Raw genomic sequence first — 19,535 nt, 5'->3', positions numbered from 1 at the left:
TGCTAATATTCACAATTCTGGCTAACTGTGGCCATGCTAATAATCACAATTCTAGCTAGGTGTGGACATGCTAATATTTGTGATGCTATCCAAGTGTGGACATGCTAATATTCACAATTCTAGCTAGGTGTGGACATGCCAATATTTGCAGTTCTATCCAAGTGTGGACATGCTAGCATTCACAACTCTATCCAGACGCGACACAGTCCAATGTTCATAATTCTATCTAAGTGTGGACATGCTAATATTCACAATTCTGGCTAAGTGTGGACATGCTAATAATCACAATTCTATCTAAGTGTGGACATGCTAATATTCACAATTCTAGCTAAGTGTGGACATGCTAATATTCACAATTCCGGCTAAGTGTGGACATGCTAATAATCACAATTCTATCTAAGTGTGGACATGCTAATATTCACAATTCTGGCTAAGTGTGGACATGCTAATATTCACAGTTCTAGCTAAGTGTAGACATGCTAATATTCACAATTCTGGCTAAGTGTGTACATGCTAATAATCACAACTCTATCTAAGTGTGGACATGCTAATATTCACAATTCTAGCTAAGTGTGGGCATGCTAATATTCACAATTCTAGCTAAGTGTGTACATGCTAATATTCACAATTCTGGCTAAGTGTGGACATGCCAATATTCACAATTCTATCCAAGTGTGGACATGCTAGCATTTACAACTCTATCCAGACGCGACGCAGTCCAATGTTCATAATTCTTTCTAAGTGTGGACATGCAATTCACAATTCTGGCTAAGTGTGGACATGCTAATAATCACAATTCTATCTAAGTGTGGACATGCTAATATTCACAATTCTAGCTAAGTGTGGACATGCTAATATTCACAATTCTGGCTAAGTGTGGACATGCTAATAATCACAATTCTATCTAAGTGTGGACATGCTAATATTCACAATTCTAGCTAAGTGTGAACATGCTAATAGTCACAATTCTGGCTAAGTGTGGACATGCTAATAATCACAATTCTAGCTAGGTGTGGAAATGCTAATAATCACAATTCTATCTAAGTGTGGACATGCTAGCATTCACAACTCTATCCAGACGCGACACAGTCTAGTGTTCACAATTCTATCTAAGTGTGGACATGCTAATATTCACAATTCTGGCTAAGTGTGGACATGCTAATATTCACAATTCTTGGTAAGTGTGGACATGCTAATAATCACAATTCTATCTAAGTGTGGATCTGCTAATATTCACAATTCTGGCTAAGTGTGGACATGCTAATAATCACAATTCTATCTAAGTGTGGACATGCTAATATTCACAATTCTGGCTAGGTATGGACATGCTAATATTCACAATTCTAGCTAGGTGTGGACATGCCAAAATTCACCATTCTATCCAAGTGTGGACATGCTAGCATTCACAACTCTATCCAGACGTGACACAGTCTAGTGTTCACAATTCTATCTAAGTGTGGACATGCTAATATTCACAATTCTGGCTAAGTGTGGACATGCTAATATTCACAATACTAGCTAAGTGTGGACATTCTAATATTCACAATTCTGGCTAAGTGTGGACATGCTAATAATCACAATTCTATCTAAGTGTGGACATGCTAACATTCACAATTCTAGCTAAGTGTGGACATGCTAATATTCACAATTCCGGCTAAGTGTGGACATGCTAATAATCACAATTCTATCTAAGTGTGGACATGCTAATATTCACAATTCTGGCTAAGTGTGGACATGCTAATATTCACAGTTCTAGCTAAGTGTAGACATGCTAATATTCACAATTCTGGCTAAGTGTGTACATGCTAATAATCACAACTCTATCTAAGTGTGGACATGCTAATATTCACAATTCTAGCTAAGTGTGGGCATGCTAATATTCACAATTCTAGCTAAGTGTGGACATGCCAATATTCACAATTCTATCCAAGTGTGGACATGCTAGCATTTACAACTCTATCCAGACGCGACGCAGTCCAATGTTCATAATTCTTTCTAAGTGTGGACATGCAATTCACAATTCTGGCTAAGTGTGGACATGCTAATAATCACAATTCTATCTAAGTGTGGACATGCTAATATTCACAATTCCAGCTAAGTGTGGACATGCTAATATTCACAATTCTGGCTAAGTGTGGACATGCTAATAATCACAATTCTATCTAAGTGTGGACATGCTAATATTCACAATTCTAGCTAAGTGTGAACATGCTAATATTCACAATTCTGGCTAAGTGTGGACATGCTAATATTCACAATTCTAGCTAGGTGTGGAAATGCTAATAATCACAATTCTATCTAAGTGTGGACATGCTAGCATTCACAACTCTATCCAGACGCAACACAGTCTAGTGTTCACAATTCTATCTAAGTGTGGATCTGCTAATATTCACAATTCTGGCTAAGTGTGGACATGCTAATAATCACAATTCTATCTAAGTGTGGACATGCTAATATTCACAATTCTGGCTAGGTATGGACATGCTAATATTCACAATTCTAGCTAGGTGTGGACATGCCAAAATTCACCATTCTATCCAAGTGTGGACATGCTAGCATTCACAACTCTATCCAGACGTGACACAGTCTAGTGTTCACAATTCTATCTAAGTGTGGACATGCTAATATTCACAATTCTGGCTAAGTGTGGACATGCTAATATTCACAATACTAGCTAAGTGTGGACATTCTAATATTCACAATTCTGGCTAAGTGTGGACATGCTAATAATCACAATTCTATCTAAGTGTGGACATGCTAATATTCACAATTCTAGCTAAGTGTGGACATGCTAATATTCACAATTCTGGCTAAGTGTGGACATGCTAATAATCACAATTCTAGCTAAGTGTGGACATGCTAATATTCACAATTCTAGCTAGGTGTGGACATGCTAATATTCACAATTCTAGCTAGGTGTGGACATGCCAATATTCACCATTCTATCCAAGTGTGGACATGCTAGCATTCACAACTCTATCCAGACGCGACGCAGTCTAGTGTTCACAATTATATCTAAGTGTGGACATGCTAATATTCACAATCCTAGCTAAGTGTGGACATGCTAATATTCACAATTCTGGCTAAGTGTGGACATGCTAATAATCACAATTCTAGCTGGGTGTGAACATGCTAATATTCACAATTCTAGCTAGGTGTGGACATGCCATTATTCACCATTCTATCCAAGTGTGGACATGCTAGCATTCACAACTCTATCCAGACGTGACACAGTCTAGTGTTCACAATTCTATCTAAGTGTGGACATTCTAATATTCACAATTTTGGCTAAGTGTGGACATGCTAATAATCACAATTCTATCTAAGTGTGGACATGCTAATATTCACAATTCTAGCTAAGTGTGGACATGCTAATATTCACAATTCTGGCTAAGTGTGGACATGCTAATAATCACAATTCTAGCTAAGTGTGGACATGCTAATATTCACAAATCTGGCTAAGTGTGGACATGCTAATAATCACAATTCTAGCTAGGTGTGGACATGCTAATATTCACAATTCTAGCTAGGTGTGGACATGCCAATATTCACCATTCTATCCAAGTGTGGACATGCTAGCATTCACAACTCTATCCAGACGCGACGCAGTCTAGTGTTCACAATTCTATCTAAGTGTGGACATGCTAATATTCACAATCCTAGCTAAGTGTGGACATGCTAATATTCACAATTCTGGCTAAGTGTGGACATGCTAATAATCACAATTCTAGCTAGGTGTGGACATGCTAATATTCACAATTCTAGCTAGGTGTGGACATGCCAATATTCACCATTCTTTCCAAGTGTGGACATGCTAGCATTCACAACTCTATCCAGATGCGACGCAGTCTAGTGTTCACAATTCTATCTAAGTGTGGACGTGCTAATATTCACAATTCTGGCTAAGTGTGGACATGCTAATATTCACAATTCTATCTGAGTGTGGACATGCTAATTTTCACAATTCTAGCTAAGTGTGGACAAGCTAATATTCACAATTCTGGCTAAGTGTGGACATGCTAATAATCACAATTCTAGCTAAGTGTGGACATGGTAATATTATGGCACTCTATGTTATTGGGAGGTAAAATAGAGTGGCAGTGGTTTTCTGGAGCAGAGTGATTGCTCTACTCCTCACCCATGCCACACTCACAGTTTTTGTTGGTGTCTGTTGACTGCTGGCTTCACTGGATTCCCCTTTCGGACACCTGCAGACACATCCTGGAGCCCCCAATGCAGGAGCCGCCCTTTGCCTTGAGGCCCTTAGCCGAGGAGGCTGCCGGGCAGTGGGTTGCCCAAGATAGGCCGGGGATAAAGGTGGAATTGGCCAATAGGGGCCGTTGGGAGGGCATGGGAGGCGGGAATAGGAGGCAGCATTGGGGAATCTCGGACCGCGGGGCCACCATGGGTGATAGAGAGAGAGAAAAAAGAAATTTAAATGCACACATGCTCCGAGAGGGGCAGAGGCACCCCGAAGAAGTGCTTACCTGCATGCCAAGATGGGAAATGGCGCAGGAAGCACGTTTGCCGAGGGGTAGGCCCTCACAGGCAAACAGAGGGATTTGGCCAATAGGGCCGGTGGGAGGGTAAGGGAGGCGGGAATAGGAGGCAGCATTGGGGAATCTCAGACCGCAGAGCCACCATGGGTGAAAGAGAGAGAGAAAAAAAATGCACACATGCTCCGAGAGGGGCAGAGGCACCCCGAAGAAGTGCTTACCTGCACGCCAAGATGGGAAATGGCGCCGGAAGCACGTTTGCCGAGGGGTAGGCCCTCACAGGCAAACAGAGGGATTTGTGACCACTGAAGAACGCAAACCCACACTAGACTCGAGAATTTAGTAAAATACTTATCCTCGATGACAGGGCTTTCCACTGGGAGGTCACCGTTCACAGTGGAGAATCAGAGAGGGCGTGGCCCGGGGCAGTGGCACAACTATTTAGGGTGCACACATGAACACAGAACGTATTGTGAAATCTACTCCAATCAAAGCTCTGCAAGTGGAACAAATGCAGCTTTGTGTAGCACATGAGAAAGACTAACATAGTTGCGTATGTAGGCGTCAATATATATGTTAAGATCAATGTATCAACCTATTCCGGATGAAAGGCTGAGTCTGACCTCCCAGGAATCAAACTGCCATTACAGAGTGCACCAGATGTCTCTTGAGAGCGTTTAGCTGACTGGACTATCAGAGAATAAAAGACGTTGCTGAAAACAAATAAAAAAGGGATTCCTCATTAATAAAAGGCTTTGCCATATATTGCCATGGTCTGAGGGAATCGGTCTCCAAGCTCTCGGCACCCCTCGCTATACAATTCACACAGAACCCCATTTGATGTCCCTAACGTTTTACCTCCTTGCTGCAGAACTTCAACTAAAACAATGATAGGCAGCCTGGTGTCAGACCACATCACACAGAAGTTCCAGAAAATAGATACATTATAGCTATGTTGCCAAGCAACACCAAGCTCGCTTTGCAGAGTATGGGCTGGCCAGGCCCTGCCCTTTCCTATGCAAGTTCCCAATCCGAGCTCAGGCTGGAGTGACTGAAAGGGAAGAGAAGCAAGCTGCGTCCTGGGCGTTGCATTGCAGTTTTCAGAAGTGCATGGGGTGTATGCCTTCTTTACAGCGGTCTGGGTCCAGTGGCCGAAGTGTACGAAAAGAAGTAAGGGAACTATGTTCCCTGCTGGCCTGCTCAGCTCCCCACATACCCCCTCACCCATCATCATATCCCACACACAATACACACCCCCAAACATTTGCACCTGCTGTTTATGGGTACGTCCAGTGCAGTGCACTGAAAGTGTAAGTTTCAACTTCTTCCTACACTTTTATTTTAAAACGAAATCATTCCGGAACGGTTACTTTTTCAAATAAAAGTATAGGAGCTGTAAAAGGTAATTTTAAAAAGTACAGGAGCACCGCCCCCGACCGCTCTATTCGACCACTGTCCGGGTCCCATGCATTATCACAAACTGCAGTGACAGCAAAGGTAACACGTGCAAGCGTTAAGCCCAGCTACCTGGCCAGTAAGGCAGCCACCTCGCAGCTACTTAACTCCCCGCTGTCCATTGACAGCGTGTGCCTCCTGCATCCCCCTAATGGAAGAAAACGCGCTGTTTAGACGTTTGGCATGGTTCTGTATGACAACCACTTTGGTTGTCATACATATCGGCATTGGGTCGGGCCTGGCCATCTGTGTTGTATTGCTTGGTTGTCAAGTTATTCTGTTCATGCATGTGTCTTCTCTGGGCTGGTTTAACTTTGGTCAATGCGTTTGTGTCCTAGTATTGCCAGCAGTGTCCACCTGTCCTTATTCCTTGCCAGTGGGCTGTCTTGCCTTAATACCCCCCCCCATTGCTGCATCCCAGCTAGGTTGCCATCTTTGTTGGCCACTGTCGGCCGTCTGTTGTCCTTTAAGATCATGCTTCATGTATCTGTGTTGAAAACCCTATGAAGGGTCTTCTAGAAAATAATGTGTGACTTACTTTAGGTGTTAGACAGACACCTGTTACACCTCAAAATACGGACAGCAATAACTGTGTTTAGTCATATTGTTTAGAGTAATGTCCAATATGAATGTTTAGTGATTAATTGTTAACATATTGATTTGCTCTATGACTGTTAGTCACTTATCTGCTCTCATTTGTTGCATTAACGGTCCATTGTTTTGTCATGTGTTTTAGATGACTTCTAATGTATTAATAAAATGATTGATTTTTTGTGTGAATCTAGCAGTAGCTTTTGTGGAGTCTTTGTTCTAGCGGTCTACGTGCATTGTCCTGTCCTACAAATTTGGGATAAAGAGAGGGGTAATCAATCTTGACATTCGTTCTGTGCCAGATGTCCCTGCCTGTTTGCAAGATTGATCCCCCGAGAACCAGAAATTAGGGTGAACCCAATCTTTCTTGACCGTCTGTTGTCCTGTGTCAGCAGGGGAGTTGCTAGGTCTGGAAAAGACCCGGAGCTAAGCTGATATCGGAAATGTTGGGACTGGGGGCTAGCTAGTCTTTTGGCTGTAGCTCCTGAGATTCTATCCGGGGCTACAACCAAAAGATCAGGGGCTATAGCCCTCTTAGCCCCTCCCTAGCAACGCCCCTGTGTGTCAGCTATTTCAGTAGTTTTCATGTGCTAGAGTAGAGAGCACTTTTGCTTGCATTTAGCTAGCAGCTTCAGGTCCCTTTTTGAGTTTGGGTATAAATGATTTGGGAGTTTGTATTTAGTTCTCTGGTAACCCGTTCAGTTAAGCAGTTGTGTACTCCTGTCCTGCGCTAGAGAAACACGTTTTTGTCTGCTTTACCCACTGATTCCAAGCCTTGGAGCAGAAAGGTCAGCAAGTCAAGCTGGTAAATAACCGTACAGTGGTTGTAAGTCATAACACTGATGCCATGTTAAGATAAAGGCGGTAGGCTGTTTTGTTGTTGTAGTGTAGCCCAACACTGCAGAACACGTCCCTTGATGTACTCATGAATTCTTTCGTTGTTTTAGAAAGTGTATCTTACTGTCCTCCTCAGTGTTCCAGACCTCAGTTTCAACATGACAGCTGCAGCCTCTCTGTAGCCCTTCTTTTAGTGTGAAGTAACTTATAATAGAACCCTGTGCTTTGGCTAATTCTAGGCCAGAAATAATGCAGCTGGCTCTACAACCTCTTGGCGTGTCAACTATTAGAGGCTTAAAAGGATTGAATTTACACGGTTGTCTGTATCCTTTGGCTGCTTCTCAGATCAAGCCAAATCCTTTTGTCTCTCTGCCGCCCATTTGCATAGCCCTTCTCCCACCATAGACTATACAAGAACAGATTGACATTTGCAGGGATTCTAGCTTTTGATTATGTGTGGAAATTCAGGTCAGGTGACTCATTCACTGAATACTGAAGTGAGGGATACAAAGGTACACACATCTTGCCCCTTTCAAACTGTATCCAAAGGTTTTTCCTCAGGGCTGCTGTCTGTACCGGGAGATTTACTCTGTGCCGGTATTTCAGGAAATGTTGTTCCTGCAGGTCTCTGGGGCACCATGCTTGCATTTGAGGATCTATGGGCTCTACCAATAAAATATTGATGGCTTCTTCAAGGGATAGTTAATGGTGCTAATGGACACAATGTTGTATGGACATAGGCAAGGTTTCTGAGAATTGTTTGAAGGCAAACCTTTCCGAGGTAGTGTTCAGACACTGAAGACACTTGGCAGCAATATATTTTACTCATTGATATAACGGTCTCTCTGAATCTATGGCCCATTCCGTTAACCCCTTAACGCCTTACTACGAGGTCCCTTTGCAGCCCCCGACCTTAACGGCTGGTTTGGAACAGCCGTTAAAGTAGGGACCCGCAAAGGGACTTTGAAGGTAATTATGGTACCGCAATTTGCAGTACCGTAATTACCACCTTCCCCATTCCCATTCAGCCCTATGGGGCAAAAATGGGAATGGGGAAGGGCCAATGGTAAATGAGGAATTACCGCCCAGCCAACCTTGGAATGGGGTGGTAATTCCCCATTTAACCATGGCGGAGTCGGTAAGTTACCGGCGTTCACCAATGGCGCTAATAGCGCCATTGGTGAACGCCGGGGTCCTAATGAGGGCCTATGAATTGGAGTTAGATAGCTTGATATTTTATCCCTGCGGCTCCTCCATCCAGCCTCAGATTTTCAACAATGTCTGTCTTTCATTTTGGATGTCCCGACTGCGATTGCCTGAATGATTTGTTAACTGCATCCCACCAATCAGTGAGAGGTTGATATACTGGCTCCAGCGTTCTTCTGACCTGCCAGCCGTGCTCATTCTCAGCACCTCTGAGGATTCAACTGACCTCTCTTTCAGCACTTCTTAAGATTTAGTTCACTCTCTCAATGTCTCAGACAATTCAATCTGCCACTGCTCTTGCTACTTGACATGACGTCAACTGTTGGCATAAGCTATTTGGGTCCTTTTTATTGCACACAGGTCTGTCCCTTTATTCATTCCTCTCTTTTCAATTGGCCATCTATCCATTCTGTTGGTATGGATTGATACTTTAAAATGTTGCTCTGCCAAGTGGTGAATAATCATCATAGGTATTATAAGTGGGGACCACCTTTCTGATTTGGCTCTTCTATGTCTCTGAGCCCATGGCATCTCTCTCACTGACTGCCCTGTTCCAGCAGCTTTATTTCAGCCAGTGGGTAGTGGACTTTCTCCAAAAAGCATCAACTCCCCAATCCCTCACATTTGGAGACGTGCAGGTAAGCATGCAAGTCTGACACCACTTTGTCGAACAATTTCTGCGGGGACAGTTTTAAGTGGGGGTCAAGAAATGAAAAGTAGCACTTTCTGTTGCATACTATCAATACCATAATGCTCCAGTTTCTTGCCTTAGAACAGGCGCACACAGTGAAAAGTCGCCATTAGTGAAAATACGTGATGGCAGTAAGCTCCCTCAGAAGATCCTTATTTGGAGGAATCCAGGACAAAGATTTGGGCTATAACTCATCCTCTTTCAACGCCAGGCTCTTTAATAATAATCACCTTCCAATGACAGGTGCAGCGAAATGCGCAACAAATTTAGTGATGGAAGTACAAACAGTACAGCCGCGTTCCTACTTAATAGTAAGGGATGGTTAAATGGCAGACATCCTAGAACATTTAATTCCATCTACAGTTACACTTAGCACTGAACCCGACATGTGGCGACGACCACGACTTGCAGGCAATTCCTATGCCCTCAGTGCACCACTCTGTGACTGCAATCCTAACCCCGTAATCTGAGTGGACCACAGGCATACAAAGCCCCAAACCACTACTCTGCCCCCAAGAGCCCAGAATCCTCACAGGACCTGATGACACGACAAGAGAGTATATCCCTCCCAGCGCCCCAGCTTTATTAGGAAACTTTCAATAAAAACAGAAAATGATCTGGGGGAATAGAAAAAGGAAGCAGACCAATCACGACCATGCTGCATCCATTCCAACGAAACAGCTACTATACGCAACCCCCGGGAATTTCAATCATCATAACTCTTCAAAACTATAAACCCCTCACGGCCATCTACCAGTATTGACTGTGGAAGGGGGCACTGAAAGCAACCAAAAATATTGGGACCAACAGCAGTCACCAGAGAAAAATGGAAAATGTGGAGGACCTGGCTGGAATAAATAAATAAAACACTTCTGGGTTTATGAGATACCCCACTGAAAAGGACCCTAATAAACCAAGAACCCCATTCCAACAGTAGGGCATGTGTAGGAGAAATCGAAAGGATAACCACACTCGTAACCCACAGCATGATCAGAGCAGGGGAGGACTTGGAACCAAAAGAGGTCCTGGAAATAGTGTTCAAAGGGGCCCCATATTACACATTTTCAGCAAGCCCAATCCTTTTCCGACCAGAAAATCGCTAGAGTTGCCTATAGGCCAGTCCAGCCCTTGATCACGGGTAGAAACGTTGCAACATGTCAGCACCCTTCTTACCTCCCTACCTCTTAAGTGCCAGTAAACTCTCAGCAAGCAAATACGAAGTTCTTCCAAAAAGGAAACAGATGCCAAAACCACTTCAGAAAGGCTTTATGGATACTTAGCATACAAAGAAATCAAATGCAGAATGTACACAATTGTGAGATGCAAATTCCACGGTTCAAGGAAGCCCCTTTCAATTAGTCTGAGCTCCATTAACAAAACAGTGTAAATACTACTCCAGTGTGTGATTAATCCTCTTCGGCCGCCTCTTAGCCTTGATATTGCAACAAGAGGAGGAAATCTAGTTCATGCTCAATTCTCTACGCATGGCTTCCAAAATCTAGAAATGCATTGGCAGATATTCGGAAATGGCCTTCCTCGTGAGCCCATAGAGATAAACAAGGTCACCCAAAATCTCACATGGGGAGGCACTTTGTCCAAGGGTGTGAAAGAGACCATTTTGACAAACGTATCCCGCATCAGCAGAATCTCAGAACCTTAGGAAACTGGGAACGCAACAATAAAATCCATTGCTTTGGTTAGGAGCTGCCGCCAGAGACCTCAACAACCCCAAAGCATGTTGAGGGAGGATTTACTCTGAGCTAAAACTTAGATGTATGTGAAGATTTTCCACTGGCATTAGTGTCTGCCACCAGAAAAAAAAAGTTACGCCAATTTTAGGAGTTGTCTTCACTTCTTGTAACCCACTGGGGCAGTGCCAATAAATGTTTGTCATTCCTGACTGTGAACAGATAAGGGTAAACCTCTATTAACCTGGTTCCCCCCTAGGAACTGAGGGCAATAGCCCAGATGTATTCCTGAATGCCTCCTAACAGCGAATGCCACCATTCAGAGGAAGCATGCTTCATTGGCATCAACCCTTGCTACATTCTAGAAAAAGGTGCACTCGAGAGGCAGGCATGAGATGCATAACAAAGAGAGTGCTCAGTTTCATCAAGATTCTGAACCTGCAAAATGGCGACTCCAAATGCTCTATCAGAAGCATTCATGTCCACATTAAATGATTTGAGAAGTCTCTAGAGAAGATCAAAAAAGAGCCTGCAGTAAATGCCCTTTTCAGAGACGAAAAGGCACTTTCGACATGCGCCTGCCCTGGAAACCCACGTACTATTCTTCTTCAAAATCTGAGTTCTATCAGTCTTAATTAAGTGTCTAAAATAAGTGGAAAACACCAAAAGATACTGGAACTCTATAAGTGGAAAACACCAAAAGATACTGGAACTCTGACAGGGCCACACAGTACTAGACCCGAAGATAGCTGTTTCCTCTTCTCGTGTACGCAGCAGTGGCTACCTTGGTCCTTCAAAGGGGGCGGGGGGGAACGTTGATGCTTGTCCTCTCCCTATAGCCAGACTATCGCAGGAGGCTAGCTAAGGGGCTACGTGCTTGTTTTAAAACAAGACCGCTCCGAGCAGCACAGTTCAATTCTGATACCGTCTGCAGTGTTTAGATGCTGGGGTCCGGAATGAAGCGAAATTATAAAACACAATTACATTTTTTTTTTAAGTTAGTAATTAACTATTGTGCACGATAAAAAAATAAAAAATAGGGATTAGTATAAGTCACAAGTTCCCCGAGAAGAAACTACACACGAATATATTATGTGCACACTTTCTATGAAAATATCATTAGGGGATGAAGATGGAGACATTCCCAATCTGCAAGGTAACGCATGCAGTAGAGAAGGTCATAATTCCTCATGTGTGTCTCCTCCTAAACCTCAACGTGACATTATGAGACTTGTAGGAAGGAGAAACAAAGAAGTAATATTACAACATATTTAATTTGAGGTATATTGAATGGAGAGAGAAGAGTTCCTGTAGACGTGGTTGAGACGGAATAGGACAAAATTACTGTATACAAATTACCGACCCCACCAAAAGACCTAAAATACATACCACCAAAAGTTCGAACCTTTAAAAAAAAAAAGAAAAACAAAGGCTGCAGGGACTGCGGGGGTATCCCCCGCCGCAATACCCCTCTCACCATACTATACAGTATAGTCAGCAGGAGTTGCGGGGGACACCCCCGTAGCTGCCCGACAAAAAAATAATAATAATAAAAAGAAGAAAAGAAAAGGACCCGGTGGCGCCGGTTCCCGATCACAGAAGTGAAAGGGAACAGGCGTCTCAGGGTCCAGCGAGACGGAAGATAAGGTAAGTAAGGGGGTGGAGGTGTGATGAGGTGGGGTATGGGTGTGGGTGGGGGTTTGTGTAGGGGTTTGCACACATCGTGTGTTCAGGGGAGAAATGACCGAAGATTATTTTGAGCAAATAATGTTCAGTCATTTCTCCCTCGAACATTCTCGTTGTGGAAAAATCACACAGATTCGGTTGAGACACAATCAGATATTACATAAAGAACTTGACAGAAATAGGACAACAGTAGTACTCTGTAAGGAAGAGTAATAACTGGGATTTTTGCAGCAATGAGGGGCAAAATCTAAACCGAGCCAAGAGGATCCAGTGATTTCTGGGAGGGCCTCATCCTCCGACAACCCAATCATGGAGGTACAAGCAAGCATAGAAAAGCGCTTCTCCATACCTGAGGGAAAGCTTGATCAACTTAATGGGCGGCACAGTTCAAAGAATTAACAAAATTACTAGAAAAAGAAATAAAAGAAGTGGACATGAACAGCTCATAAAATCTAATAGGCAGATAGATTTAGGAGGAAAAGCGATGCACACAATGGTCCGGGGCGACAAATTGTTGGCCGAGCAAACAGAAGGTCTTGGAGCAAATGTCAAATGCTATGACATTAGCGTTCTCTTGTTTACATGACGCATGGACAAGCTCTAACCTACTTTATTTCAAAATGTCTTTAAGAGGGGCATGAATAAAGGCGAGTTTACCAGTTTTACCTAGTAAAGTGCAAGAGAATTAATGTGACAAGAGTTACTGGACAGGCAGTATACAGGGTCATAAGTGAATAAAAGAGACGAGGAGTATTTAACAGCGGGACAGAATAAAGAGGCACCTAGACTGTAATGGCAATGTGATTCTCATTTTCACAGATTTTTCTTTTGAAACTGAAAATAAGAACTAAGTTAAATTAAATGCAGGGTTCAAAATTAAGATTAGATGAGCAGGTGCTAAAACCAGCTCCTGGGTGTCGAGCATCACCCAGTAGGCAATAGCTACAGCTGGGCAACCAGGAGCGGGTACCCAGCGCATTGCAACTAACTTCCACTTGAGATACACCCTTTACCTTTTTGTCCATTATGTACGACTCATGTTTTAAATGTGTACTAGATGTGTCCCAATTCTTTTTTATTAGCATTCTAAAATACTCAAAGTTAATGTCAAACATGCCTGTTTGTAAGGCATCAATTGGCCGTAGGAGCCAAAAGTCGCTCCTGGTAGCTGTTGTCTTTAAGCTAACCAGGCTGCTCGCCTCGGCTAGAAGCAGGAGCTAAATATCTCCCAGCTCCCCTGAATTTCGAACCCTGTAAATGAGATAATGGACAGCTTTATCAGCAGGTAAGTGTAGGCTGGGTTGCTTAATACCACAAAGATTCAAGTCATTTTGTGAGGAATATTATTTTTGAGATAGGAGGACAGAGTTTTTACTAATGAAACCACCTGTGACCCTTCTCCACCCAGAACAGACCCGTTAAAGACCGAATGAGACATCAGAGGGGATTGGAACCAGGCACGTGTTTTGAGGTTAAACATGAGCTTTTGTTTTGGGGGCTCCGAGGTTTAAAGGAAAGAATGCTTTTGTGGTAACTAGATTTAGGTTACAAGCCTAGTTGCATAGAAAGCAGAACATTATCTTATCCAGTATATAATAATTAACGTTTTCAACATCAGAGACTAATGCCCTGTTTCATGGAATTATTTGCGTGTAAAACAGAGATGTGTGTGCAATTCTGCTCGCAAATCCCCATTCATCAAACAGGGAATGGCACGCAAATCCCTGTTTGAGGAATGGGGATTTGCGAGCAGAATGGCACGCAAATCCCTGTTTTACACGCAAATACTTCCATGCATAAAAATGTAAAATACATCCTCTGGCTTTAAGGTGTAGAGATGAGCGTTTCTCGACTTTTGCAACATTGTGGTCTTTTTGACACGGAGTGAGTCTTTGATCCATTAATTACCCTGAATTTGTTCGAGCGGACTGGGATTAACTTTGTTACCGGCTGCTCCGTCATCAAAGCCTCAGCCGTAGCGCATCAGAAAGTAGTGAGTCGGAAGTGAGCAGTCCTGCAGTCGGTGGCTCGGTGGGCCCAGGGTCGCCTCACTTGCAACATAAGGTACTGTGAACCTTAGTTATAACCCATAAACGTTGCTGACCTTGATCACATATACCGCACATATCGTCTCCCTTCTGAAAACATGGGACATGCCTCCAAAAACAAGAGTGATAAGCAACGTGTGTGATCTTCGCAAACAAAAAACTCTCAAATCCACTTCGAGTGTCATGAACTCCCCAATTGCAAAGACTCACGGACAGTCAGATTCAGTAAAAAGTTTCCTGTGCAAGATCAAAATGGAAATAATCAGAAGAGCAAAATGACTGCTTTCGTTCCCCGACTGAAATATGGCTGTGCATACGGTTGTGTGTAAGGAGGGAGGTGCTCTGAGTGTTAGTGAATGCCATAGTACCCTGGTAGATCATGGTCACTCCAGCGCTGGGACTATTGGTAACAACTCCCTGCCAGATATGTGTTACTCCTTGCAAAAGAGTATTGCGGCTGCAGTCAAAGTAGTTCCAACATCTTCTGGTTCAGTCCATGGATCTAAAGAGAATCTACAGGAAGTAGCACAGGAACAACTTAAGAATCAAACCACAGACTATCTGCTTCCCCAAACGTATGTGTCTCATTTGAATTTATAGATGGCACTAGCTCTGTTGGTGGTGGAAATGACGCATTTGGATGAATAGACATTTATGACCACATTGCAGTTTGCTGTGAAAATACTGTTGAAACGATAGCACAGCGAGTAGAGCGCTCGCTTTGACATCCATGCAGAACACGCAGGTTCGAATAGTGGCAGAGCCAAACTCAGCCTTTCATCCTTCCAAGGTTGATAAATGAGCACCAAACACTGTGGGTAACAATAATCAGCGCTCAGATATCTGAGGGTTCGTAGCGCTATATAAATGCTAAATAATTGTTTTTATTATTAATATTCATGAGAGAGACCGTGGCGTTATATCTCAGCCACCTCTACAGGGACACAGTGGATCCCCATGTTAGTCTAGTTGAAGGTGAAAGTCCTGAGGACCAACGGGCTCAGCATCAATTCACATACCACTCATGCCAGGTAGGGAACAGCGCAACCCGGTACCACAGGACGACAATGCTTCCCAAGACACTGATTGCTCGTCCATATACCTCACTAGAAAGCAAAGGAGACTAGTTGAATGCCTGAATGCTAAATGCACTAACTCTGTGCCTCGTTCTAAACAAATTTATGGCGAAATTCGAACAAATGAAATATCTGTCTCCAATGTGAAGGTGTCTAAAAGGGCAAAAAAAAGGCTAATCGTAAACAAAAAAGGAGGACTAACAAGAGCAAGAACCCAAAACACTTGGCTGAACCGTGATAACTTGTCTGAAACAAGTACTTCCCAAGATGACGATCCAGAGTTCCACTCTGCAGAGGTCAAAGTAATTGGGAATAAGTGCGATGACCACTGCTCTACTCCTGAACGCCAATTAGAGACTCCAGCAGTCATAAGTTTGGTCCCTGCAATAGACACCGGAAGAATTAATGACACCTATAAACTTGATAATAATAAATGAAAATGGAAGTGGCTACATCAATGGAATAGAGACAAAAGGATCAACCGATCCAATTTGTTAACTAAGCTGAAACAAATCCATTTTTAATAGTATTGGACAAAGACAATTTCAAATTTGTAGAGCCGCTTGACTGTTCTAATCCAAATGTGTCCTGTATTCACTGCCATAGTTCAGATACCACCGACATGACATGTGCCCATTCAGAATTTATTTTAAAGTTGGGGAATGAAGTAGATGTCGATGAGGGCCTAATCTATACAATAAACGGTAATGAGGGTGGGAACACTTGGGGGTAACCTACAAAAACCCACAGAGACTGAAGGAAAAATTATTGCACGTGGCGAGAGAAGATGCACAATCCATACTGACATGGGTATTAGAGTCCCTTCCACCTAAATCAACTGTTGCATTGTGCAATGGTTCCATATTAATGTGGAACATCAGCGGTTTTAGCCATTTACTTAATCAGGCTGGATCTCTTGAGATCGTTTGTAGGCCACAAAATTGTTCTACTTCAAGAAAGTTGGCTATTGTCAACCCTCTGTGTTGACGGTTACAGCATTTTCCAATTGTATGCTAAAAAAGGAACCATTAGGGTCAAGCATGACCTGTGTGTTAATAGAATTGCGACCCCCGCACAAGTAGATCATATTCTTGCCGTAGAAATAAAGAATCCTGACCGAGTTTCTCCATCTAGAAATGTGCTGTAAATGTTTATGACCCACCAGGTGGAGTTTATACTGAAGCTATATTTGAAGCTTGGCAGAAGTCGAATGGATAGATGGAGATTCGATAATACGGGGTGGAGACTTGAATGCCCATTGTGAATGTAACACAAAGTACTCCCATATTGGTAATATGCCAGGTGACTATGCGGGGTGTGTCTCCTTTTGCACGCCCATTTAACATTGCAAGATCCCAACCACATAGAAATTCTAGCCAAAATGTGCCCTGGTGATTAGGTTTGTTCATACCTAACACAAATGAATGAACAAACCTAATCACCAGGGCAAATTCTGGCTAGATTTTCTATGTGGTTGGGATCTTGTAATGTTAAATGGGCGTGCAAAAGGAGACACACCCCGCATAGTCACCTGGTCAAGTTGTCAGAAAATAAACACTGGACTATATATTTGTCAGTCATAACATGATCCCATTACTGGAGATGTAAGTCTGTGAAAACAACTTTAGTGACCACGCGGCACTATTGTGCATTGTTTTATGATACCCCAATTGAAAATAACAGAAAGGATCGGCGATACGAAAGTTAACTATGCAGGATCTCGAATTAGTTGGACTTGCAAGAACCTCGCTAAGGCTATTGACTGTATGAGGGAGCAAGGCAAACACATTGTGAAACATTTAAGACAAATGACTATAGAGGGCATTGAATCTTGGATTTTCCACTTTTCTGAAGGGCTAGCATTGCAAAAAGCAAACTTTTGCAATGCTAGCCCTAGTCACGAAACTAAGGCAGGAGTTTTATTTGACTGTAAAGTCCAAGACGGAAAGAAACATGCATGAAGAAATCCGCCACATTAAGAACAGTCATTCCGATGTCTGTCATATGGTCCAAGAAACTCATAAAAAGGATCAAAAACTGATATCGTAATAGTATTAAGTTGTGGTGGCTATCGGGTAAAAATGCTAAAAGGCAAAAGATGACAGTGACATTAAATAGTAAGAATATAAAGGGAATCTGGCAATTGCTCGGTGCAGCTAATGGCGCTAGGACTGGCACAATGTTAATCCCCAATCAATGAAAAGCAATGGAGGAATCATATTGAACATCATTTCTATGAAACCTGTGGTATTGCTATAAGCAAGTCCTCTTATCACGAGAGCTTAAGCCATCTATATAACCAGAGATGGCATCCTGGTGAAAATTGAATAATTAAAATCCTCGAGAGCACCTGTATTTAACAGTCTTGGAAATCATTTTTTTGTTATTTAGTGTTGTTATGGTTACATAAACCTTATAACACTTTTACAAGAATCATAAAACATTTGTTTTTAAAAGTGACCGCGAAATCTTGTGTACAATGCTTGAGGAACTGTTCAGAAAAGTAATAGCTACTGGACAAATTCCATTGTAATGGAAAAGAGCAATAAACCTACTTTTTTTAAAAGGATCAGAGGACCGACGTCTCCATCTATAGATTGATATCAATGTTGGACAGCACTGGGAAATTCTTTGCCTCCTATTTGTTGGAGGCATTAACTGAATGGACAGAGTGTTGAAATGCTCGATATATTCCAGACAGGTTTCAGAGTTGACCCATCACTACTTATAATATGAGATTGTTTGATCTCTTGATGCAACAGACACTGAGTGATGAGCCAGCCATGTACGCACTCCTTGTCGACTTCATAGCCGCTTTCGACTCGATTAGTAGGGAAAAACTTTGGACACAATTGGCAGGGTATGGGTGTACCGATTATTTGCTGCATTTTTATAAACAATACTATGAGAGTACAAGTGCACAGGTGAGGTTTCACAGCAGGGGGGCATCTCATCCCCTGTAAATACTAATAGGGGAGTTGCACAGGATTGTGTTCTGGCCCCCCTGCTGTTCAACCTGTATATTGCTAATGTACCGGTCTCTCTTGGGCAGGTATTGTGTTGCCCTCAACAGATTGGTATTTGCCATGTTAATAGTTTGCTCTATGCCAATGGCCTTGTTATTCTTGACCAGACTTGTTCCGCTTTAAATAGAACGATGGGGCAATATGCTGCTGAGAACACCCTGGTAATTAATAGAGAGAAAACCAGAGTTATGTTTTTCTCAAATAAAAAGATGAAAAGGCTGAAATGTGTATCTCCGGAGGGCCCCATTGATTATGCAGAGTTATAGATATCTTCGGGTGGAATAAAAATGCCAAGCATATTTATTCTGACTGTTTAGTCAGAAAGAGAAAAAAATGCAAAAGTGCTTGATCGGTCCATATGAGAATTCTCGAAAGAAACAGCTGATTACAGAATGGGCGGCATACTTCGACTTTATTAACAATGTTTTGTTCCAACACTCTATTATGGTTTGCAGGCACTAACCTTGAAGGACACTACCTGGCTGGGCATCCTTGAAGGTATGCTGTGGAGAAATATTGTGGGACGGCAACCTGTGTCCCAATGGCTGTCCTCTGATTGGAATTGGTACTTATTTCATTTGAATGTATCGTAATGATGAAACGTGGAATTTTGGACATGAAATCCTAGCTGCGGTTTGCTGGCGCTACTTGGGGATACCATGAAAACAAATAATAAAGAAAAATACGTAACTGGGATATTGGGACTTCTTTAAAAAAAGTCAATTGGTGTCCAAA

Source organism: Ambystoma mexicanum, chromosome 11 (assembly GCF_040938575.1).
Source record: "Ambystoma mexicanum isolate Mex_15411 chromosome 11, UKY_AmexF1_1, whole genome shotgun sequence".
Classification (NCBI taxonomy): domain Eukaryota; kingdom Metazoa; phylum Chordata; class Amphibia; order Caudata; family Ambystomatidae; genus Ambystoma; species Ambystoma mexicanum.
This window is presented reverse-complemented; position numbering follows the sequence as displayed.